Consider the following 24,892-nt stretch of genomic DNA (forward strand, 5'->3'; position numbering starts at 1 on the left):
AATAAAATTTTTTACAAAAATGTGAGGGGTGTACTCAGTTTTGTGAGATACTGTAAATGTATTACATAGAAAAAATTACATATAAAATCAGATCATGAAAAATCTTTACAATGTAAATTCAGTGGTAGAAGCAGAACAAAAAATGAAATGTAAATTCATACAAAATGTAACTTCATCTTATTCCCAACATTCTGTGCTATGTCAATATCAATCTCAATATTCTGTGCTGTGTCAATCTCAACATGTTTCGCGAAATCTGTAGTTTGCTTCATCAGGAGAAACACAGATATGAATAGTTAATCCAATAATCGGGATCTCATGTAACCAATAAATGCTCTACTACGTCCAGTTAACTGTTCCAATGGTGAATATAATTAACGTAGTGATGGAGAGAAGCCCCCTTTTTTTGGGGGTGCAAATCTTCCCCTCCAGGAGTTGGTGGGGGAAGGAGAGTCAAACCATGGATGGAAAAACGGTGCCCCCAGATGGAAAAGCCAGAAAGAAGGAAATCCCTGGAGTATAGAGTGGTCTAACGGGGATGGTCGCACAGATGAAAATGTGACTGTAACAACAAAGTATAAAAAGAAAAAAAAATTCCTTACCACCCTTTAGAGTAGTACAGTATTATGGCAACACTGAACTACTCTTATGAAAGTACGTAAAAAAAAAGTTAAAAAGTGAAAAAAAGTTTAAAAATTTGAATAAGCCAGTATCCCTGATCACCGCCATGCCAGTGATATGATAACGCTGTACTGCACTGGTGACAGTATGTACAAAAAAAATTGTGAAAAAATAATGGTATTACATTTCTTCATTGCCTCAGACTGTCTACAATCCAAAAAGGAGTCATTTGTACTGTCCTGGCATTTTAAGGCCTTAAAGGATAAGTTTACCTTTTGTAACATGTTGCATGTTACGCCCATATTCAGGGTGTAACATGTTACGAAAGCACCAGCACCAGATAAAAAAAATTGTGTTGCATGACCGCACAATTGTCATTCAGTGTGACAATGCTGAAAGCTGAAAATTGACCTGGGCAGGAAGGGGGTAAAAGTGCCAAGGGTTGAAGAGGTTAACAAAATACTGCAATATGTTTTGTTCTCAGCATGTGGAGATGTCGGCACCAAGGTTTTTTTTGTTGGGGGGAAAAGTCCACTTTAAAGTGGTTCTAAAGGCAGAAGACCTTTTTTTATCTTAAAGAGGAAGTAAACCGCAGGGTTAATTTTTTTTTTTCCTGACCTGCAAAGTAAAACCATATTTTGCTAGTATGCATCGCATACTAGCACATTATGTGAAGTGAAACTTACCTGCAAACAAAGCCCTCCACCCAGGAGGCCACATCCATCTTCACCTGTCTTCCATCCGGGTCCGCGGACTTTGGCTGTGTGACTGGCCAAAGCCGCATGATGTCACTCCCACGCATGCGTGGGAAAGCCGCCGTTTACGGCACAAGACTCTGAAGGAATGGCAGGGGTGGTCGCTCCTTCAGTGCGCATGCGCCGATGACGCCATCAGCTGCATATACAGTAAATGTGTCAGTTTAAGAGATATTTACAGTACCCATATGTAAGCCTTATTATAGGCTTACCTATAGCTACAAATTATGCATGGGAGTTTACAACCACTTTGATGCATTCTGTGCATTAAAGCGGAGTTCCAGCCTGGGGGAAAAAAAAATAAAAGTCAGCAGCTACAAATACAGTAGCTGATGACTTTTAATATTAGGTCACTTACCTGTCCAGGGATCCCGCAATGACGGCACCCCAAGCTGATTCGTCCATCGGCTTTGGGTGCAGGCGCCGGCATTGCAAGTAAGGGAAATGGGCAGTGAAGCCTGAATGGTCCTGCCGTTTTCTATAATACACACAGGTCCCAGAAGGCAGCGGGGGGAGTGAGGAAGGGCCGGACATGATGGAAATTGCCATCCGGCGATCTTACCAGGAACTCAAAAACGAACAAGCAGAGCTTGCCCTATTAGGTGAAGTTCCACTTTAAGATAAAAAAACTCTGTGTGCAACAGCTCCCCTGAGCCCACGAGAGCTTTGGCTGTCCGGGATTCTCCCTGCCGACTGGCTGAGACATAGCAGCGGGTGCCATTTGCTCCCGCTGCTGTCAATCAAAGTCAGTAAGCCAATGAGAGGAGAGGGGGCGGGGCTGAGTCACGGCTCTGTCTGAAAGGACATACGGAGCAGCGGCTCAGCTCGGGTGCCCTCATAGCAAGCTGCTTGCTGTGGGGGCACTCGGCAGGTGGGAGGGGCAAGGAGCGCCGGCGAGGGGCTCGAGAAGAGGAGGATCTGGGCTGCTCTGTGCAAAACCACTACACAGGCAGATAAGTATAACATATACTGCGGCGCTTAGCCCCGTGAAGGCAAAGTGACGTACCAGTACGTCACTAGCCTGTGAGCCAATAGGGGGCGAGCGCGCCCACTCGATCACGGACACCTCAGCGCGAGTGACCGGCGGACCCGATGTCCGCCGGTCACTCGCGATCGTCAGTTACAGAGGGAGAAAAGCAGGCGGCTAATGTAAACAAAGCCGCCTGTAATTCTTCCCTGTGTAACAGCAGAGATCATACGGTCCTGCTATGTAGGACCGTAGATCTCTGCTGTTACATAAAAAGCCACATCCCTGCACAGTAAGAAGCACACCCCTAGGGACACACTTAACCCCTCCTTCCCCAATAAAGTTAACCCCTTCCCTGCCAGTGTCATTTTTACAGTAACAGTGCATATGTATAGCACTGATTACTGTAGTAATGTCACTGGTACCCCCAAAAGTGTCAAAAATGTCAGTCAAGGGTCCGATCTGTCCTCCGCAATGTCACAGTCCCGCAAAAAATAAATAAAAATGGATCGCCGCCATTACTCTTTAAAAAAAAAAAAAAAACAACAAAAATGACAAAAATCTTTCCCTTAGTTAGTAAACGCAATAACTTTTGCGTAAACCAATCAAAATACGCTTATTGGGATTTTTTTCCCCCAAACATATGTAGCAGAAAACAAATTGGCCAAAAATATTTAAAAAATTTTGATTTTTAACATTTTTTGGGGAATTTCATATAAAAAATGTGAAAAATATTGTTATTTTTGCAAAATTGTCGCTCTTTTATTGTTTATAGCGCATGATCAAAAAATCGCAGAGGTGATCAAATACCACCAAAAGAAAGCTCTGTTTGTGGGAAAAAAAGGACGTCAAATCCGTTTAGGTAAAGCGTCGCACGACCGCCAATTGTCTGTTAAAGTCACGCTGTGCCGAATCGCAAAATAGGGCCTGGTCAGGAAGGGGGTTAAATCTTCCGGGGCTTAAGTGGTTAATATCACTTTAATGCAGTGCACATGAAGGCCTTGTTCACATGGGCATACTACAGCGTACACCCGTTTGGGGGCTGTGTTTTCCGGCACAAGGATGTACAGGTATTCTGTGCATCCCATTCATGTTAATTAACCTCCCTAGCAGTATTCCCGAGTGTGGCTCGGGGTTAAATTTCAGTGCCAAAAGCGGTAACCCTGAGCCACACTCGGGGTACCGCTAGGGAGATCGCTGGATCCTGTAAAAGAGGTACTCACCTTGTCCTCAGGATCCAGCGATGTATCCTGGCAGAGTGCGGCGGCCGGATCTTCTTCCCGATGCTCTGTGCCCTGGCTTCCGTCTCCTGCGATGCGACGCTCACAGGGGGGTGGAACCGGCGGCAAATTCAAACAGTAAAACACACTGATACATTACAAAATAAAATAAATTTCACATTAGTTTTCCCCCCAGTGCCCTTTCGTGCAGTTTTATATATATATATATATATATATATATATATATATATTATATGTATACATTGTGGGGATTTGCTCTTGTAGGTAGGATTTGCGGGTGCAGTATAGAGGCAAAACAGATGGTTCTTCAAGTAAATCAGGAGTGTTTTATTTACACTTCAGGAACACAAAAGTAACAGTCTTTTTTTTGTGTTAACTCACACCCAACAAAAAGGAAAACGACAGTCTTTAACCCCTTCCGTACCGCGTCATGTCAAATGACGTCGGCACAAATCCTTTCTCGATCCGGGCGGACGTCATATGACGGCGCCCGGATCTCCCCGCTACTGCGCGCCCCCGGGGGCGCGCAGCGCGGCGATCGGGGGTGAGGCTCGTCCCTCGGACTGAGCCCAACCCCGATCAAGGTAAACAGCCAATGAAATTGGCTGTTTACCACGTGATCGGCTGTGTCAATCACAGCCGATCACATGAGCGGCTCCAGCGCGAGCCGCTCGTTCCTTCCTTAATGCGCGCCCCCGGGGGCGCGCAGCGCGGCGATCGGGGACGAGGCTCGTCCCTCGGACAGAGTCGATCCCCGATCTAGGTAAAGAGCCAATGAAATTGGCTCTTTACCACGTGACCGGCTGTGTCCAATCACAGCCGGTCACAAATGTCATCAGAGAACACGGTAACTAGCTGTCACCGTGTTCTCCTCCTCACACACTGATCCTGTGTGAGGAAGAGAGTGTGGTAACAGCTAGTTACCAAGTACAGTGCACCCCAAACACACTGATTGCCCCCCCCCCCAATAAAGAGCACCTGTCACCAGCCCATCAGGTACTCTGATGACAGGTACTCGGGTACTCTGATGACAGGTACTCGGGTACTCTGATGACAGGTACTCGGGTACTCTGATGACAGGTACTCGGGTACTCTGATGACAGGTACTCGGGTACTCTGATGACAGGTACTCTGATGGGCTGGTGACAGGTACTCTGATGGGCTGGTGACAGGTACTCTGATGGGCTGGTGACAGGTACTCTGGTACTCTGATGATGGGTACTCGGGTACTCTGATGACAGGTACTCGGGTACTCTGATGACAGGTACTCGGGTACTCTGATGACAGGTACTCGGGTACTCTGATGACGGGTACTCGGGTACGCTGATGACGGGTACTCGGGTACGCTGATGACGGGTACTCGGGTACGCTGATGACGGGTACTCGGGTACGCTGATGACGGGTACTCGGGTACTCTGATGACGGGTACTCGGGTACTCTGATGACAGGTACTCGGGTACTCTGATGACAGGTACTCGGGTACTCTGACGACAGGTACTCTGGTACTTTGAGTACCCGTCATCGGAGTACCCGAGTACCTGTCACCTACCCATCAGAGTACCCAAGTACCTGTCACCTACCCAACAGAGTACCCGAGTACCTTCCACCTGCTCATCAGAGTACCTGACACCTGAAGTACCCGAGTACTTGCCACCTGCTCATCATTACCCATCACTACTCATCAGTACCTATCACCTATTAGTATCAGTACTGATCATCCGTACCCATCATCAGTACAGTATCAGTATCACCTATCAGTATCAGTACTACTCATCAGTACCTATCACCTGCCTGTCACCTGCCCATAAGAGTACCCGAGTACCTGTCACCTGCCTATCGGAGTACCCGAGTACCTGCCACTTGCTCATCAGTACCAGAGTACCTGTCACCTGCCCAGCAAAGTACCCGAGTACCTGTCACCCTTCATACAGCCACCATGTCCAAGTCCAAAAAGGTTTATATACGTCGTCCGTTTAAACCTAAATACCGGTGTTATGGCAGCAGATAGCTGCCATAACCCTGGTATTTTTTTAAACGGTGGACGGTTGGCTTTCCGATAAGGGTGGTCCCAGCGGCGGATTCGCCGCGGGATCACCCTTCCGGGGTGGCGGAAGAGGTGCCCCCCCCCTCCCGCTGCATTCTGGTCCTTTTCCCGTTTACCGGACCCGCCGGCAGCGGGGAAAACGATCCGGTCCCAGATCCTCACAGACAGGATGTCGAGTGAGGGCAAGCTTGCCCTCACTTGACTCTATGGTCTTGGAGGACCGGAGCTACGGCAAACGTCATTGCCTAGCAACCAGTTTAAAGGTCCCTTTTTTTTTTTCATTTTATTTAATTTTTTTTTAATTTTTTTTTTTTTTATTTTTTCTATCTTTTAGTGTACTTGTGAGATCTGAGGACTTTTTGACCCCAGATCTCACAAAAAAGAGGTCCTGTCGTGCCTTTTTCTATTACAAGTAATGTTTACATTTCTTGTAACAGAAATAAAAATGATCAATTTTTTTTTTTTTTTTAAAAACAGTGTAAAAATAAAAAATAATAAATAAAATAAATAGTAAAAAAAAAAAAAAAATTAAAGCGCCCTGTCCCCGCGAGCTCGCGCGCAGAAGCGAACGCATACGGAAACCCCGCCCACATATGTAAACAGTGTTCAAACTACACATGTGAGGTATCGTCGCGATCGTTAGAGCAAGAGCAATAATTTGAGCCCTAGACCTCCTCTGTAACTCTAAGATAGCAACCTGTAGAAATTTTTAAAATGTCGCCTATGGGGATTTTTAAGTACCAAAGTTTGTCACCATTCTGTGAGCGTGCGCAATTTTGAAGCATGACATGTTGGGTATCTATTTACTCGGCGTAACATTATCTTTCACATTATGGAAAACAATTGGGCTAACTTTACTGTTTTCTTATTTTTTAATTAAAAAAAGTGATTTTTTTCCCAAAAAATTGCGTTTGGAAGACCGCTGCGCAAATACGGTGTGATAAAAAATATTGCAATAATCTCCATTTTATTCTCTAGGGTCTCTGCTAAAAAAAAAAAATATAATGTTTTGGGGTTCTAAGTAGTTTTCTAGCAAAAACAACTGATTTTAGCTTGTAAACACCAAATGTCAAAAATAGGCCTAGGCAAGTGGCTAGGATGCATGATGATGCTCCTTGGATGTTTAGGCCCCTCTATATGGCTAGGCTGTGAAAAAGTCTCACACATGTGGTATTGCCATACTCAGGAGGAGTGGCAGAATGTATTTGTGGTGTCATTTTTGCTATGTACATGCTATGTGTTAGGAATATTCTATAAATTTACAACTTTGTGTAAAAAAAAAAGTTTTTATTTTTTTCCCACATTTTGCAAAAACTTGTGGAAAAAAATGACATGTTCAAAGGACACATAATGCCTCATAGAATATACGTTGGAGTGTTTGCTTTCCAAAATGGGGTCATTTTGTGGACTTTTCCATTGTATTGGTGCTCTAGGGCCTTGAAAAGTGTGATAGGTAGTAAGAAAGTTTTATGTGTATTTATGCTCCTAAAACGCCTTATGGTGCTACTTGGACGTGGAGTCTCTTTTTGTGGCCAGGCTGTGTAAAAGTCTCACACATGTGGTATCACCATACTCAGAAGGAGTAGCAGAATGAATTTTGGGGTGTCATTTTTGCTGTGTACATGCTATGTGTTAGAAATAGCTTATAAATTGACAACGTTTTGGGAAAAAAAAAGAAAAAAAAATGTTTTCTTAATATTCCCAAGAATTGTGGGAAAAAATTATAACTTCAAAAAACTCACCATGCCTCTTACTAAATACCTTGGACTGTCTACTTTACAAAAAGGGGTCATTTGGGCGGTATTTGTACTGTCCTGACATTTCAGGGCCTCAAGAAAGGAGATAGGCCATCAGTACATCTGGTGTGATCAATTTTCAGTAAATTGGTACCATAGCTTCTAGACTCAATAAATTTCACACAGACTAAATAATATACACTAATGTGGGTTAATTTTACCAGAGACATGTAGCAGTATACATTTTGGCCCAAATGTATGAAGAAAAATTAATTTTTTGCAAAATTTTATAATAGAAACTAAAAAAAAGTGTTTTTTTTGCAAAATTTTTGCTCTTTTTTTGCTTATATCACGGAAAAAAAAAACCCCAGTTGTGATCAAATACCACCAAAAGAAAGCTCTATTTGTGTGAAAAAAATGATAAAAATTTTGTTTGGTTACAGTGTAGCATGACTGAGCAATTGTCATTCAAAGTGTGAGAGTGCTGAAAGCTGAAAATTGGTCTGGGCAGGAAGGGGGTCTAACTGCTCTGTATGGAAGTGGTTAAGGCAGGTTTAAACACAGCAACAAGTCCATTCACCTGTGTCTCTTTGGTGCTGTTCACACACAGCGACGGATCAGTTCACCTGCTTGTACCCTTTCCAGCCTCAGCACTCACTTCCACAGCCTTCTGGTGCATGGAGATAATTCTCTCTCACCTGTTAGGCTGTCTGCCTTATAAACCTCAGGCAAGACCTGGCCTGGAGTGTGGGGAGCAGCCACCCACCCACACCTTAACTGCTCCCAATAAGAGTCGGCCCGGATTCGGCTTTGCAGCCATACTAAAAATAAAAAAATTTCAAGCAGCACTAGCTGCTGCTGACACAAAATTACCGGCTCTTATCTCACCGAGGCCAGGAACCACGGTGACACGTACCTTCCGTCGATCACAGATCCATGTGCCCTGCCACAACATATACAGTATATATATATATATATATAATATATGTATATGTGTGTATATATATATATGTATATATATATATATATATATACAGTATATATATATATATATATATATATATATACACAGTGCCTTGAAAAAGTATTCATACTCCTTGAAATTTTCCACATTTTGTTATGATACAACCAAAAATGTAAATGTATTTTATTGGGATTTTATGTGATAGACCAACACAAAGTGGCACATAATTGTGAAGTGGAAGGAAAATGATAAATGTTTTTCAACATTTTTTACAAATAAATATGTGAAAAGTGTGGGGTGCATTTGTATTCAGCCCCCTGAGTTAATACTTTGTAGAATCGCCTTTCCCTGCAATTACAGCTGCAACACTTTTTGGGGATGTTTCCAGTGGCGTCACAAGGTGGGTGCGGGGGGGGGGGGCGGGCCGCACCAGGGTGTCCGCCGGGTGGAGGGTGACACCACTCTGCCTGCCTCTCTTGTTTCCTCATCTAACTGTGCGGGCCGGCATCGCATCGCCGCTGCGCCGCATACTAGTCTGTGTCAGACAGCGATGTCACTCAGTCTCAGACTGTCTGCTGCCAGCCAGTGCCTAGGCTGGACTTCTTTGCTCCTCCTCTCTTGGGGCCGGGCCGCGCGCCCTGAGCCTCCCCTCCCTCACTCCCTGATCTCACGTTCAGGCAGGCTGGCGGGGGCGGAGCCAGTCACAGTGACGTCAACGCTAGGGAGAGGAGAGGAGACTGGTCACGGTGAGTAGTGATGTGCGGGCGGGCGGGTGAAGTTGAACTTCAGAAACATAGTGCAATTAAATTGTCAGTCAGTGTCCCTTATTAATGCAGTGACACTCTGGCTCTCCTCTATGTTCGCACCTCGGAATGGAGTGGAGTAGGGGGGGGGGTAATGCACATGACAGCAGCCTGGAAGGGGTACGCTGGTCTTTGCATTGAAAGGGGGTACGCTGGTCACTGCATTGAAAAGGGGTACGCTGGTCTCTCTGCATTGAAAGGGGGTACGCTGGTCTCTGCATTGAAAGGGGCCCGCTGGTCTTTGCATTGAAAGGGGGTACGCTGGTCTCTGCATTGAAAGGGGGTACGCTGGTCACTGCATTGAAAAGGGGTACGCTGGTCTCTGCATTGAAAGGGGCACGCTGGTCTTTGCATTGAAAGGGGGTACGCTGGTCTCTGCATTGAAAGGGGGTACGCTGGTCACTGCATTGAAAAGGGGGTACGCTGGTCTTTGCATTGAAAGGGGGTACGCTGGTCTTTGCATTGAAAGGGGGAACGCTGGTCTCTGCATTGAAAAGGGGCATGCTGGTCTTTGCATTGAAAGGGGGTACGCTGGTCTCTGCATTGAAAGGGGGTACGCTGGTCTTTGCATTGAAAGGGGGCACGCTGGTCACTGCATTGAAAAGGGGCACGCTGGTCTTTGCATTGAAAGGGGGTACGCTGGTCTTTGCATTGAAAGGGGGTACGCTGGTCTCTGCATTGAAAGGGGGTACACTGGTCTTTGCATTGAAAGGGGGCACGCTGGTCTCTGCATTGAAAAGGGACACGCTGGTCTTTGCATTGAAAGGGGGTACGCTGGTCTCTGCATTGAAAGGGGGTACGCTGGTCTTTGCATTGAAAGGGGGCACGCTGGTCACTGCATTGAAAAGGGGCACGCTGGTCTTTGCATTGAAAGGGGGTACGCTGGTCTTTGCATTGAAAGGGGGTACGCTGGTCACTGCATTGAAAAGGGGGCATGCTGGTCTTTGCATTGAAAGGGGGCACGCTGGTCTCTGCATTGAAAGGGGGTACGCTGGTCTCTGCATTGAAAGGGGGTACGCTGGTCTTTGCATTGAAAGGGGGTACGCTGGTCTTTGCATTGAAAGGGGGCAAGCTGGTCTTTGCATTGAAAGGGGGTACGCTGGTCTCTGCATTGAAAGGGGGTACGCTGGTCACTGCATTGAAAAGGGGCACGCTGGTCTTTGCATTGAAAGGGGGTACGCTGGTCTTTGCATTGAAAGGGGGTACGCTGGTCTCTGCATTGAAAGGGGGTACGCTGGTCTTTGCATTGAAAGGGGGTACGCTGGTCTTTGCATTGAAAGGGGGCACGCTGGTCACTGCATTGAAAAGGGGCACGCTGGTCTTTGCATTGAAAGGGGGTACGCTGGTCTTTGCATTGAAAGGGGGTACGCTGGTCTCTGCATTGAAAGGGGGTACGCTGGTCTTTGCATTGAAAGGGGGCACGCTGGTCTCTGCATTGAAAAGGGGCACGCTGGTCTTTGCATTGAAAGGGGGTACGCTGGTCTCTGCATTGAAAGGGGGTACGCTGGTCTTTGCATTGAAAGGGGGCACGCTGGTTACTGCATTGAAAAGGGGCACGCTGGTCTTTGCATTGAAAGGGGGTACGCTGGTCTTTGCATTGAAAGGGGGTACGCTGGTCACTGCATTGAAAAGGGGGCATGCTGGTCTTTGCATTGAAAGGGGGCACGCTGGTCTCTGCATTGAAAGGGGGTACGCTGATCTCTGCATTGAAAGGGGGTACGCTGGTCTTTGCATTGAAAGGGGGCAAGCTGGTCTTTGCATTGAAAGGGGGTACGCTGGTCTCTGCATTGAAAGGGGGTACGCTGGTCACTGCATTGAAAAGGGGCACGCTGGTCTTTGCATTGAAAGGGGGTACGCTGGTCTCTGCATTGAAAGGGGGTACGCTGGTCTTTGCATTGAAAGGGGGTACGCTGGTCTCTGCATTGAAAGGGGGTACGCTGGTCTCTGCATTGAAAGGGGGCACGCTGGTCTCTGCATTGAAAAGGGGCACGCTGGTCTTTGCATTGAAAGGGGGTACACTGGTCTCTGCATTGAAAGGGGGTACGCTGGTCTTTGCATTGAAAGGGGGCACGCTGGTCACTGCATTGAAAAGGGGCACGCTGGTCTTTGCATTGAAAGGGGGTACGCTGGTCTCTGCATTGAAAGGGGGTACGCTGGTCTTTGCATTGAAAGGGGGTACGCTGGTCTCTGCATTGAAAGGGGGTACGCTGGTCTTTGCATTGAAAGGGGGCACGCTGGTCTCTGCATTGAAAAGGGGCACGCTGGTCTTTGCATTGAAAGGGGGTACACTGGTCTCTGCATTGAAAGGGGGTACGCTGGTCTTTGCATTGAAAGGGGGCACGCTGGTCACTGCATTGAAAAGGGGCACGCTGGTCTTTGCATTAAAAGGGGGTACGCTGGTCTTTGCATTGAAAGGGGGTACGCTGGTCTCTGCATTGAAAAGGGACACGCTGGTCTCTGCATTGAAAGGGGGTATGCTGGTCACTGCATTGAAAAGGGGCACGTCAGTGTCCCTTATTAATGCACAGTGACACTCAGTACAACCGCTCAGCAAACTCTTCTCTCTGCAGGCTGCAGCCTACTTTTGGCAATGGTCCCCAGAAGTCCAGCCTGGACTTGGGCCACCAAAGAGCTATGGGAGCTATGATTTACGAGTTACATTAGTTAAAAAAAAAAAAACACATTATTAAAAGGGGTTGGGGGTGACACCATGAGTTACCGCACCGGGTGACACCAACCCTAGTGACGCCACTGGATGTTTCTACCAGCTTTGCACATCTAGAGAGTGACATTTTTGCCCATTCTTCTTTGTAAAATAGTTCAAGCTCTGTCAGATTGGATGGAGCGTCAGTGAGCAGCAATTTTTAAGTCTTGCCACAGATTCTCAATTGGATTTAGGTCTGGACTTTGACTGGGCCATTCTAACGCATGAATATGCTTTGATCTAAAACATTCCATTGTAGCTCTGGGCTGGCTGTATGTTTAGGGCCGTTGTCCTTCCGAAAGGTGAACCTCCGCCCCAGTCTCAAGTCTTTTAGAGACTCTAACAGGTTCTCTTCTAAGATTGCCCTGTATTTGGCTCCATCCATCTTCCCATCAACTCTGACCAGCTTCCCTGTCCCTGCTGAAGAAAAGCATCCCCACAACATGATGCTGCCACCACCATGTTTCACGGTGGGGATGGTGTGTTCAGGGTGATGTACAGTTTTAGTTTTCCACCACACATAGCGTTTTGCTTTTAGACAAAAAAGTTCAATTTTGGTCTCATCTGACCAGAGCACCTTCTTCCACATATTTGCTGTGTCTCCCATATGGCTTCCCGCAAACTGGACTTCTTATGGCTTTCTTTCAACAATGGCTTTTTTCTTGCCACTCTTCCATAAAGGCCAGATTTGTGGAGAGCATGACTAATAGTTGTCCTGTGGACAGATTCTCCCACCTGAGCTGTGGATCTCTGCAGCTCCTCCAGAGTTAACATGGGCCTCTTGGCTGCCGCTCTGAAGAATGCACTCCTTGCCCGGCATGTCACTTTAGGTGGACAGCCATGTCTTGGTAGTTTTGCAGTTGTGCCATACGCGTTCCATTTTCAGATGATGGATTGAACAGCGCTCTGTGAGATGTTCAAAGCTTGGGATACTTTTATATAAGCTAACCCTGCTTTACACTTCCCCACAACCTTATCCCTGACCTGTCTGGTGTGTTCCTTGGCCTTCATGATGCTGTTTTTCACTAAGGTTCTCTAACAACCCTCTGAGGGCTTCACAGAACAGTTTTATTTATACTGAGATTAAATTACACACAGATGGACTCTATTTACTAATTAGGTGACTTCTGAAGGCAATTGGTTCCACTAGATTTTAGTTAGGGGTATCAGAGTAAAGGGGGCTGAATACAAATGCACGCCACACTTTTCACATATTTATTTGTAAAAAATGTTGAAAACCATTTATCATTTTCCTTCCACTTCACAACTATGTGCCACTTTGTGTTGGTCTATCACATAAAATCCCAATAAAATACATTTACGTTTTTGGTTGTAACATGACAAAATGTGGAAAAGTTCAAGGGGTATGAATACTTTTTCAAGGCACTGTATGTGTATATATATATATATATATATATATATATATATATATACAGTATATATATATATACAGTATATATATATATATATATATATATATACAGTATATATATATATATATATATATATATATATATATATATATATATACATACTTTAACTTATTTATAGTTATTTATTATATTATAATTTATGATTTTGTGTTTCAAACTTTATCATACCCGAGATGTTATAAAGAAGAACGCACAGTAAAAAAAAAAAATCATATGTAAATAGTTGGCTTGGGCTGCTCGTTCTTAAGAATTACATGCAAAATAATGGTACTGCTTTCAGCATCTAAAATCGGAAAGAATCATACCGCCAGGGAGGTTAAAGATGGGCCAAACGTCACCCTGTTCGGTTCGCGCCAGAACTCTCGTACATCGCGAAAAGTTCGGAGCCGAAAAATGAACCCCATTGAAGTCTATGGGATCTGAACTTGAAAAATCAAAAGCACAGATTGTGAGGGCTTAGATGCACGTTATTGGGCATACAAAGGGTATGAGGATCCGGAACATGTATCAATGAAAAAAAGTTTGTAAAAAACATCATTTTTAAATGAGCAGTGATTTACTGATTCTTAAAGTGTAATAATAAAATGAAAAATTCCTTTAAATATAGTACCTGAGGGTAGTGGTGTATTTAGGTTTTGTGCTGCCCTAGGCCGGACTAAATTCGTGCACCCCCTAATTTAACTATGACCCACCCCTTCCTTTCAAGGCCACACCCCTTCCTGTTTTGCGCAGCTGAGCCAGCTTGCCACAGTAAAACTGCAGCGGGCTGTTGACAAGTGTTTAACCACTTGCCAGCCGCCTACCCCAGAATTACTGCGGCAGGCTGGCTCGGCTGCGCAAACCGACCTATGGGTACATCGGTTTGTGGGAGCACTCCTGGAGGTAAGTGTGCACTCCTGGGGCCCCCACTAGGCAGGGGAGATGCCAATCCACAGGACCGGCGGCCGCAATCGCCGCCGGGCACACGCGATCACTCCCCAGTGAGAGAGAAGGATGGTTAGCTGTCGTAAACACAGCAGACCGTTGTTCTCTCTGAAATGATCACAGAGCACCTGTGATCCTCCTATTTAGGATCACAAATGTCTGTGGTCATTTCACAAGTCCCTCCCCCATACAGTTAGAAAACACCCCCTAGGCTCACCATTAACCCTTTGATCACCCCTGGGTTAACCCCTTCCCTGCCAGTGTCATTATTACAGCAACAGTGCATATTTTGTAGTACTGATTACTGTAGTAAATGTCACTGGTCCCCCCCCAAAAGTGTCAAAAATGTCAGTTAGCGGTCCGATCTGTCTGACGCAATGTCGCAGTCCCGCTAAAAATCGCAGATCGCCGCCATTACTAGTAAAAAAAAAAAAAATAAATAAAAATTACATAAATCTTTCTCCTAGTTTGTAGACGCGATAACTTTTGCGCAAACCAATCAAAATACGCTTATTGGGATTTTATTTTTACCAAAAATATGTAGCAGAATACAAATTGGCCTAAAAGGATAAAAAATTTGATTTTTAATTTTTTTTTTGGGAATGATATGCAGCAGAATGTGAAAAAAAATTGTTTCTCTTTTTTTGTTTATAGTGCAATAAATAAAAATCGCACAGCTGATCAAATACCACCAAAAGAAAGCTCTATTTGTGGTGAAAAAAAGGTCATCAACTTTTTTAGGGTACAGTGTCGCATGGCGACCACGCAATTGTTCGTTAAAGTAATGCAGTCCTGAATTGCAAAAAATGGCCTGGTCATTAAGGGGGAAAATCCTCCAGTCCAGAAGTGGTTAAAGCTTGGAGCAGTTTGCAGTACATCCACTTTCACTGCATGTGAACTGTTAAATTAGTTTGCATTGGTTTCAGCATGTATGGAGCACTTTGCACATGCTGAAATCAATGCAAACTCATTTAACAGTTCCCATGCAGTGAAAGTTCATGTACTGTAAACTGCTCCATATTTTTTGAACATACTGACATTTACTGCAAAAATTTAATGGAATTTTTTTTATGTAATTCTAGCAATGCCAAATGCCAATAGCAGTGGTGGTAGTGGTAATCTAAAATCGTGACTCAGTCCTACCTGCTGTCAGATGTCTTTGTGGTTTGGCTGGGGGTTCCCTTGTCCTCCTCGAGTCCTCTCTCTCCTCCTGCTCGACATAGACCCCGCCCACAGCGGGCAGAAGTTAGTATACCACATACCACGCTGAGGAGGCATTAGGCTCCGCCCCACCCACTGTTTGAAGTGCAGCCGCTCACTGCGGCTCTATGGGGGCGCCAGTCCCTCCCTCCCTGGCAAGTACGTGTGTGGGAGGCGATCGGACTCGGGAAGGACAAGGTGAGTGACGGCGGGAGCAGACAAGGGGCGGCGGCACATAAGATAACTGCAGAGTGCAGACAAGTCTCATAAAACGGATCGGGGGTTTTTTATGCGGGGAGGGTGGCTTTTTTGCCACGCCCCCCCCCCGCAAAGTGCCGCCCTAGGCCTCATCGGCCTAGGCCAAAATACAGCAGTGCCTGGGGGGTCCCCTTAGTCTGCCTGTAAATGGTGCATCTGTACCGTGTATAGAACCTGCTGCAGCAAAAATTACATTTTAAAGCCAATAAAATGACATTTTCCCTGCAAGCTTTCTTTATTTTATAAACAATGGCTTGGGGAGCCAGTCTGTATGATGAGGCCACAATTTTGTGCACTCAGAACAAGATTAGAGATTTTTTGGGATAAATGCTGGTGTCTTTTTAGCAGACTTTGGATAGAAGTAACAGGTGCAGAAATATTGGTGATGACAGTGCCTTCACACTATAACCCTAGAGTAAGGCCCCTTTCACACATACCATCCGTTCAGTTCATCAGTTCAGTCACGTCAAATGTATCAGTTTTCCATCCGTTTTTCATCAGTTTTTCATCCGTTTTTCGTCAGTTGTCATCCGTTTTTCGTCAGCTGTTATCTGTTTTTCGTCAGTTGTTATCCGTTTTTCATCCATTGTCGTCAGTTGACATCCATTTTTCATCCGTTGTCATCCGTTTTTCGTCCGATCCGTTTTTTTGACGGATGAAAAATAGGGCATTCATCTGTTCAAAAAAACGGACATTGACAGAAGCAGATGAAAACGGATCTTAACTGATGATCATCCGTTGTCGTCCGTTTTTACATAGAGATACATTGATGTCCGTTTTTCATCCGTCAACGGATGGATGAAAAACGGACAAACGGACAGCATGTGTGAAAGGGGCCGTCCTGTTGATGAATCAAGTAAAGCCTGTGTATCGTCAAGGAACAAGTGGCTGACGCTGTGTTTAAATAACTTAGCTGACTCCTCCATGCATGAAGCTGGGGCTATGGCAGGAATAGCTGTGGACAAGGAGGCAGAATAAGCTGCTCTGGCAGCTGCAGTGGCCTGCGCACTAGTCCCTGCTTGGGTGATAGAGGATGAGGATGGTTTCTAAGCCAGTCAATCACCTCCTCTGCATGGTGTGGCTGGATAGCACGAGCAACATCACAAAACAGTGAAAATGGTGCCCTGTCTTAGGACAGACCACGTCCACCTTTGCCTGTGGACACAGATGCTGCTGGCCCCCTCACATGGCCATGGGAAAGTCTGCCTCTCCTTGTTGGCCTCCCAGACATGATGGGGGGGCTTATTACTGAAATGTAATAGAGAAGGGGAATCGTGTACTTGGATGCACTTTAATCAATCGAAAGTGGTGTTTGGTGCACTATAACTTGAGTACTCACCACATAGATACACTCCACTAACACACTACACAATATACTGCAGTGACGCACTTCAGTATACTGCAGTAAAACTGAATTGATGCACTTCAATATACTGTCTTAAAATGCACTAATGCAATATATTGCAGTAAAAGTGCACTAACAAAATGCAATATACTGCAGTACTAGTGCACTAAGGCAACTTAATATACTGCCATAAAACTGCACTAACACCCTTCAATATACTGCAGTAAAAGTGCACTAAGGCACTTTAATATACTGCTGTAAAAGTGCACTAAGGCACTTCAATATACTGCTGTAAAAGTGCAATAACGCAATTCAATAAACTTCAGTAAAAGTGCACTAAGGCACTTCAATATACTGCAGTAAAGGTGCACTAAGGCACTTCAATATACTGCTATAAAAGTGCACTAAGGCACTTCAATATAGTGCAGAAAAAGTGCACTAATGCAATTCAATATACTGCACTAAAAGTGCACTAATGCAATTCAATATACTGCCGTAAATGTGCACTAATGCACTTGAAAATACTGCAATAAACATGCACTAACGCACGTCAATATACTGCAGAAAACATGCACTAACGCAGTTCAATATACTGCAGTAAACATGCATTAACGCAGTTTAATATACTGCAGTAAATGGCACTAACACATGTCAATGTAATGCAGTAAACCTGTACTAACACACCTCAATATACTGCAGTAAGCATGCACTAACGCACCTTAATGTACTGCAGTAAACCTGTACTAACACACCTCAATATACTTGAGTAAGCATGCACTAACGCACCTTAATGTACTGCAGTAAACCTGCCCTAAAACACTAAACTGACACTAAAGTAATAATGAATGGTCGCACTACACTCATGCTGCACTATCACTAGATTCACACTACATTAACACTCTACACTCACAATAGAATACTAACATGCTAGTAGCAATGAACCAAGCCCTGTTCACTCCAAGATCACACAAGGGCATAGTCGTCATTACTTTCTCTAATCATGGCTCTGACAGTGTTCTGTGTCCTGATTGGGTAAATTCTTCATTGCTTCACCCAATCAGGGCTTTCAATGCACTGTGCGGCGTCCGAGCAAATGGTCGAACGCCCCGACAATTCAGGTGTTCACCGAACGGGCCAAGAGCCAATGTTCAGCCCGAATTCATGCTCAGGCCTGAATCGTTTGCCCAACACTAATGTCTGTTGGGACACAGCTGTTGTCCCCAATCTGACAGCCATGTGAGTACACAGCCTGGAATGCACACTTTGTATGTGTGCGAGGCCATGCACCTGTACAGCTGTCTAATTCAGAGCTGTGTCCGTGCAGCTGCGGCATTCCAATTGACATGAATGGGACTGTCTGCATGGGATGCAAAGAACACCTTTGTATACCCATGTGGCAGAGTTTTCAATCTACCAGATTGAAATTTACTGACACGACCCTCAAAACTTACTGGCACAGTCATGTTTTTACTGGCATTTCCAAAATGACAGTTTTAAGTGCAAATTTCAGTATTTAGGCTGCAAACAAGTACAATATGCAATCACTAATATGATTTAAGGTAGATATTAAGGCAAAATAAAATATTTATTTTAGATATAGTCAGTAAGTAGTTCAGGGACAAGACTCAGGAGGGCAAGAAATTGACTCTCACGGTGACACTGACAGTAGTGTGTAGCAGCACAGATGATGATGACACCTCACCGACACTGTCCCCTCCTGAGTCACAGTCTCTCCCTGTGCCAGGTGGTCCCTTCAGTCCACACAGCACTGACAGTCCTGCTCCCAGCTTGGCTCTCTTGCCAGACACGCCCTCCCCCGCCGCCTGAACACACCGTAGCAGGCACTTGGATGGCCTCTGCTGGCCCCGGACTGAAACTGTGCATGTGCAGTTCCGAGCCGAGCATCACAGCCATATTTATTACTGGCAAACTTTTCCTGTCACTGGCAGGAGAAAAATTTCAGTTTTTTTTACTGGCTGCCAGTAAAAACACTGGCTGTTGGCAACACACGGCCCTCACATGGTGCACGCTTAGATATGCTCGTGTGAATAGGCCCTCAGGCACAAAAAAGCATGTTAATGCCTGTGTGTTACCACATGATGGAATGGACAGGTGAAACATGAAAGCTGCCATTGCTGATCACCTCATGAATAATAATAAAAAAGAAAACGTGAACAGGACTCCTAAAAAGCAGCACCAGAGTTCAGAACCTAATTGGCATCCTTATGGGCATTTAGGGCCCCAGGCAGCCACCTGTTGTTCCCTTATAATGTGACCCAGTGTTTGCTGTTCCCTCTTCATATGCTGCAGCACGCCCCTGCTTGTTCATAAAATGAACTGGGCAGGATATGCCACAAAAAACGTGTCTTTTCCAGAGCCACTGCCAGCTTTCTCTGTTTATTCTACTGCCCCCTGTCGGATACAAAACACCCACCATAAGAAATCCTAGAAAAACAAGCAATGCATATTGCTAAAGCTATGCAGCAGTCAGCCAGCGTCACGTGAGAAGCCCAGTCACTGAGTCAGAGCTGAAGACATGGGGACTATATCGCGTTCCCTCCCTAGTGGGCGCATCACAGCGCGGACTTAGCTGGCGAATTAGATCCGGCTGAGGGAGCGCCTGTGCCTAGGTTGTCGTGTCACCATTGGAGGCCTGAGCTGTCCATCAGAAGGGGCGGGGTGCAAGCTGCGCTTCCGGTTGCGAGGCAGAGTCTGTGCGGTTGCGAGAGGGAGGAGGAACAGCGCTTGAACGGGGAGAAGCGAGAGTGAGAGAGCGTGAGCCCCCCCTACAACCCGGACACACAGGCCGACCAGCTTCCCCCCCTATACACATACCCCAGTACAAGAGGAGCCTCGCAAGAGGAGACTACAGAGGAACCATTGAGCCAGGTGAGGGCACCGCCAGTCCCGGGAATTGTGCCTGCATGTCATATTTTCCCAGTGAAGTCATGTGGAGAGCTGTGTGAGGATGGAGCGGAGGGGGGCGGCTGCAGTTGGGGTGACTGCATGGAAAGAGACTAGTGCCCGCCGCTCCACATCACCAATAGGACTCTATCCATGCCATTGATGTGCCTCACATCTGCACAGGACTCAGTGAGATCATACCCTGCTATGGTCAGCACTGGACTGCCTGCAGCAAGGGTGTGTGTGTGATTACACGGGCTCCACCGGGGGACAATGGGCTTTTCCATTCCAGCCCTATGCCAACAATACAGGGGAAAGTGGTTCCTTCCAATCACAGCAATGTGTGGAATGGCTATGTATCCCTGTGCATATAGTTCTATCAATGGGGGGCTGGTCTTCTGATCAAGTATATATGTGTGTATGTATATATATATATATATGTGTGTGTATATATATATATATATATATATATATATATATATATATATATATATATATATATATATATATATTTTTTTTATATTGGAGAGAAAAATATCAAATTTGTGCATGTATATCCTGACTATACAGTGACATAATGGGGATATATATATATTCTCATCTCTTCTGTGTGTATATATATATATATATATATATATATATATATATATATATATATATATATATATAATTATTTGTAATCTCTACACATCCACTGCTATAAAAGGGGGGGGGGGTGTTCTTGTCTATCTGCTTGCTTTCTGCTGTGTGTTCCTCCCGTCTGCCCCTTCTGTGTGTACGCCTTATAGATGCAATGTCCTAATTTTCCTTCTTTCTGTCCCTCTGCTTGCCTCTTGTGTCCTACATGGATCCTATTGAAGGAGGAGCCTTGGTATGTAACATGGTTGCGTGAATATTATTTTGGCATAAATTATTCATTTAATCCCTTCTGTTCTTGCCATTTGTACACTGCAAGGTGCCTGGGGTGGGGGGTACAGCCGGGCATCATTAAAGAGCATACAGATTGGGAGGATGGCTGTTAACACTTTGGGTTCTGCCATGGTATATGCATACTGCTTTTTTCTTGGCTATGTTGATCGTTTCCATGTGGTCTTAGTAGAATGATAAAGAGAAACACGAATTATGTGCACACTTAAGGGTGTCGTGGAGGCGAGGGCTTGCTTGAGGGTATTGCAGAGGATAGGGGGCGTTTGAGGGGGGTCATTGATGGAGGGATCCATTTGAGTGTTGTAGAGGTAAGGATGCATTTGAGGGGGTCATTGATGGAGGGATCTATTTGTGAGTGTTGCAGAGGTGAGGACGCATTGGAGGGGGTCATTGATGGAGGGATCTATTTGTGAGTGTTGCAGAGGTGAGGACGCATTGGAGGGGGTCATTGATGGAGGGATCTATTTGTGTGTTGCAGAGGTGAGGACGCATTTGAGGGGGTCATTGATGGAGGGATCTATTTGTGAGTGTTGCAGAGGTGAGGACGCATTGGAGGGGGTCATTGATGGAGGGATCTATTTGTGAGTGTTGCAGAGGTGAGGACGCATTGGAGGGGGTCATTGATGGAGGGATCTATTTGTGTGTTGCAGAGGTGAGGACGCATTTGAGGGGGTCATTGATAGAGGGATCCATTTGAGTGTTGCAGAGGTGAGGACGCATTTGAGAGGGGTCATTGATGGAGGGATCCATTTGAGTGTTGCAGAGGTGCAGACGCATTTGAGAGGGGTCATTGATGGAGGGATCCATTTGAGTGTTGCAGAGGTGCGGACGCATTTGAGGGGTCATGGATGGAGGGATCCATTTGAGTGTTGCAGAGGTGCGGATGCATTTATGTGGTCATGGATGGAGGGATCCATTTGAGTGTTGCAGAGGTGCGGATGCATTTGAGGGGGTCATTGATGGAGGGATCCATTTGAGTGTTGCAGAGGTGCGGACGCATTTGAGAGGGGTCATTGATGGAGGGATCCATTTGAGTGTTGCAGAGGTGCGGATGCATTTGAGGGGGTCATTGATGGAGGGATCCATTTGAGTGTTGCAGAGGTGAGGACGCATTTGAGGGGGTCATTGATGGAGGGATCCATTTGAGTGTTGCAGAGGTGCGGATGCATTTGAGGGGGTCATGGATGGAGGGATGCGCTTGAGGGTGTCGCCGAGGCGCGCTTGAGGGTGAAATGGGTGGAGGGATGCATCTGTATGTTGCAGAGGTGAGGGTGCGCTTAAGGGTGTTGCAGGTATGTTTGAGGGTGTCGCAGAGGCGGAGGGGGGGCATGGATGGAGGGCACACTTTAAGGGGTGTTGCAGAGGCCAGTTGTGGCTGCTATGGATCATTTGAATCAGATGTGTAGTTGGAATGTTGAGGAAGTGCATGCCTGGAGGACTCTGTGCTCGGGTGTATGTTAACACGAACGTCACATCAGGATGTAATGCATTACAAGTTTTGCTAGTGACTGTGTTCCTTACCCTCTGCAGAGGCAGGGAAGGGTGTGTTTAATGAATTCTTGGTATGTTGTTAACTCTGTGTGCACTACTGATTGGCAGGGTGTGGGGTGGGAACATTGATTACATTAACCCTGTACTGTTCTCCCTTGTTAACCTTCAGGTATGTGAGCCAAGAGTAATCAGATCTGCATTTGATAAGTAGTTGCAGGCTGATAAGCAGTAAGCACGTTTACAAATTCCTCCAGTTTTTTTTTTCTTTTTTTGTCCCCCAACCCCCCCCCCCCCCCCAAGAACCTTGTTAAAATAGAAAATGTGACTACTACTACTACTTGTCAAATGACTATTGAATGTTTATAGATTAAAAAAGCAGTAATAAGTCCAAAAACAAGACAAACCGAGCTGTCCAGCAAAAGTAGCAGTTAGTGTTCAGACAAACCATTTTAAGTGATTGTTTTATTTAAAAAATAAAAAAAACGTTATGCTTACCTGCTCTGTGTATTGGTTTTGCACAGAACAGCCCTGATCCTCCGCCTGTGATCCGCCTTAGCAAGCTGTTAGCAATGGGGAGTACCAGTGCATGCTAGCTCCCGAGTAGGCTCTGTGTGTCCATAACTCCTGTCATTCTTTTTTGCCACCAATGTCTTATTGGGGAGATTTCCCTTCACTTCCTGCCGCATAGGCAAAATAGGAAGTGAGAGGAAACTCCTGCAAATTAAGGGAATCTCTTGGGGACCCCCAGTTCTCCAGAGCTAGTGTTCCCGTTGGAACATTTTCCCTACATTACTTTTCTGGGGACAACCCAAAATCTGAGATATTCTTTCTATATAAACGGTAAAGGTAAGCCGGACAAATAGAGAGGGTGAATCTCCCTAATGGGGGCTCACAGCAATAAAAACCTAGTAGGCGTTTTATTTCCTCCCATGTCTCCACTCTATTCAATACTAAAAAAAAGTTTTGCATTTAGTTATACTTTAATTTTTTTAGACAATTCCATCTAAATCTGCCAATAAAGCCTAAGCTGGCCATTTGTCCAGTCCAGCCAAATTTCGTCAGTGTGTGGTCTCACCCGTTTAACAGAAGATAGCTGTTTAGTCGAAGGGACATCAGTTTGAAATTTTTTTTAGTCAGTGGCTGCAGCCAATACAAACCATGTATGGCCAGCTTAAAGGATAAGTTGACCTTTGGAACATGTTCCAACCGTATTTAGGGTGGAACAAATAACATGTTCCAGCTCCTGTCTCCTCCCACTCCTCCTCTCCCTGTGACAGCGGATGGGGGATGTTCTCTGCACCCACTGTAAGAACATAAAAGCTGTGCGGCGCTATGCCCATAGAGTTCTGTGAACGCATCATATACAAGTACCGCTGGCCTCTGTGGCCAAAGGCTTGCAGTTCTGAAAGTGATTGTAAAGCTTTTTTTTTTTTTTAAACATGTTTTGCACAAAGCAGCCCCGATCCTCCTTTTCTGGGGTGCCATGGCGGCGCTCCTGTCTCCTCCTCTTCATCGGGTGCCCCCATGGAGAGTCGCTTTCCATGGGGGCACCTGTGCAGGCGTACTCACAAGTCCCGCTGCTGCGTCCATTGACACACAGCAGGACTCAGCCCCGCCCCTGCTCATGTGTCACTGAATTTGATTGACAGCAGCGGGGAGCCAATGGCAATGGGGGGGGACAGCTGCAACCAAGAAGGGTTTTCACCTTCATGCATAGAGAGAAAAACCTTAAAACTTTACAACACATCTCTTGAATTGCGAGGGTGCTGGTGAGAGCTCTTGTAGTCCATTGATTCTTCCTGCTATTCGGTGACTGCCTGCCTGCATCAGAGGTACAGGGTACTGAAAGTGTGCAGGTTCCCGGCAGCGCACCCATGATCTGCTGATCGTGGGCACAATGCCTTTATGCCTTTACAGGTTGCAGAGCAAAAAGATGTGCATTTATTTATTTATATATATATATGTGTGTGTGTGTGTTTTTATTTTGAACTTGGCCTTTAACACTACCCTTTCCCTATATTAACAATGCTGCTGTCCATGTTCCTATGCAATCCACTCTCTAAGGGTCCTTTCACAATTTCAGGTCCGCGTGTCAGTTTTTCAGACGGACCTGATCGGACCCTCCATTCACCCCTATGGAGCGGCGGATGTCAGAGGTGACATGTCTGCTTACACCCGCCACTATCCAATCCGCCAAATCGAGACGGGTGGTGACCCTATTTTCCATACGTCTGGCGGATCAGATAGGTTTACTCGATTTCCCCATTGGGGAGAGCAGTACTCTGTCAGTCTTAGCTCTGCACAATGAGCGGAGAAGGACCTGTCACCCATCAGTGGAGCCCGCCAAGCAGACCGCCCATGTGAATGGGGACCCTAAGAGAGGAACTGTTACTGGTCAGGTCACTAGCTGAAAAATAAAGAAAATTAAACCAATGCAGCCACTACATTTAACCACTTGCCGACCGCCGCACGACTATCTACGTGGGCGGTCAGCCCCTCACAGGCAAAGTGACGTAGGTCTACGTCGCTCGCCTGTGAGGGTTTAGGGAGCGAGCGCGCGCCGCCGGAGGCGCGC

The 24,892-nt window shown here is 45.8% G+C and overlaps 1 protein-coding gene across 3 annotated transcripts in view; it reads left to right on the forward strand.

The window, feature by feature from the left end:
* CORO1C (coronin 1C) overlaps window positions 1-24,892 on the forward strand; it is a 191,093-nt gene that overhangs the window by 62,032 nt on the left and 104,169 nt on the right. Inside the window, exon 1 of one of the 3 annotated variants that reach the window (XM_082243094.1) lies at window positions 19,690-19,884. The exons of 1 other annotated variant lie outside the window; for it this stretch is intronic. The gene's annotated coding sequence lies outside the window, so the exon portion shown is untranslated. Of the gene's footprint in view, window positions 1-19,689; window positions 19,885-20,750; window positions 20,771-24,892 lie in introns of those variants that run through there. One more of the 3 variants, XM_082243093.1, reaches the window with a different exon arrangement.

Source organism: Pelophylax lessonae, assembly GCF_965119305.1.
Source record: "Pelophylax lessonae genome assembly, chromosome: 1".
Classification (NCBI taxonomy): Eukaryota; Metazoa; Chordata; class Amphibia; order Anura; family Ranidae; genus Pelophylax; species Pelophylax lessonae.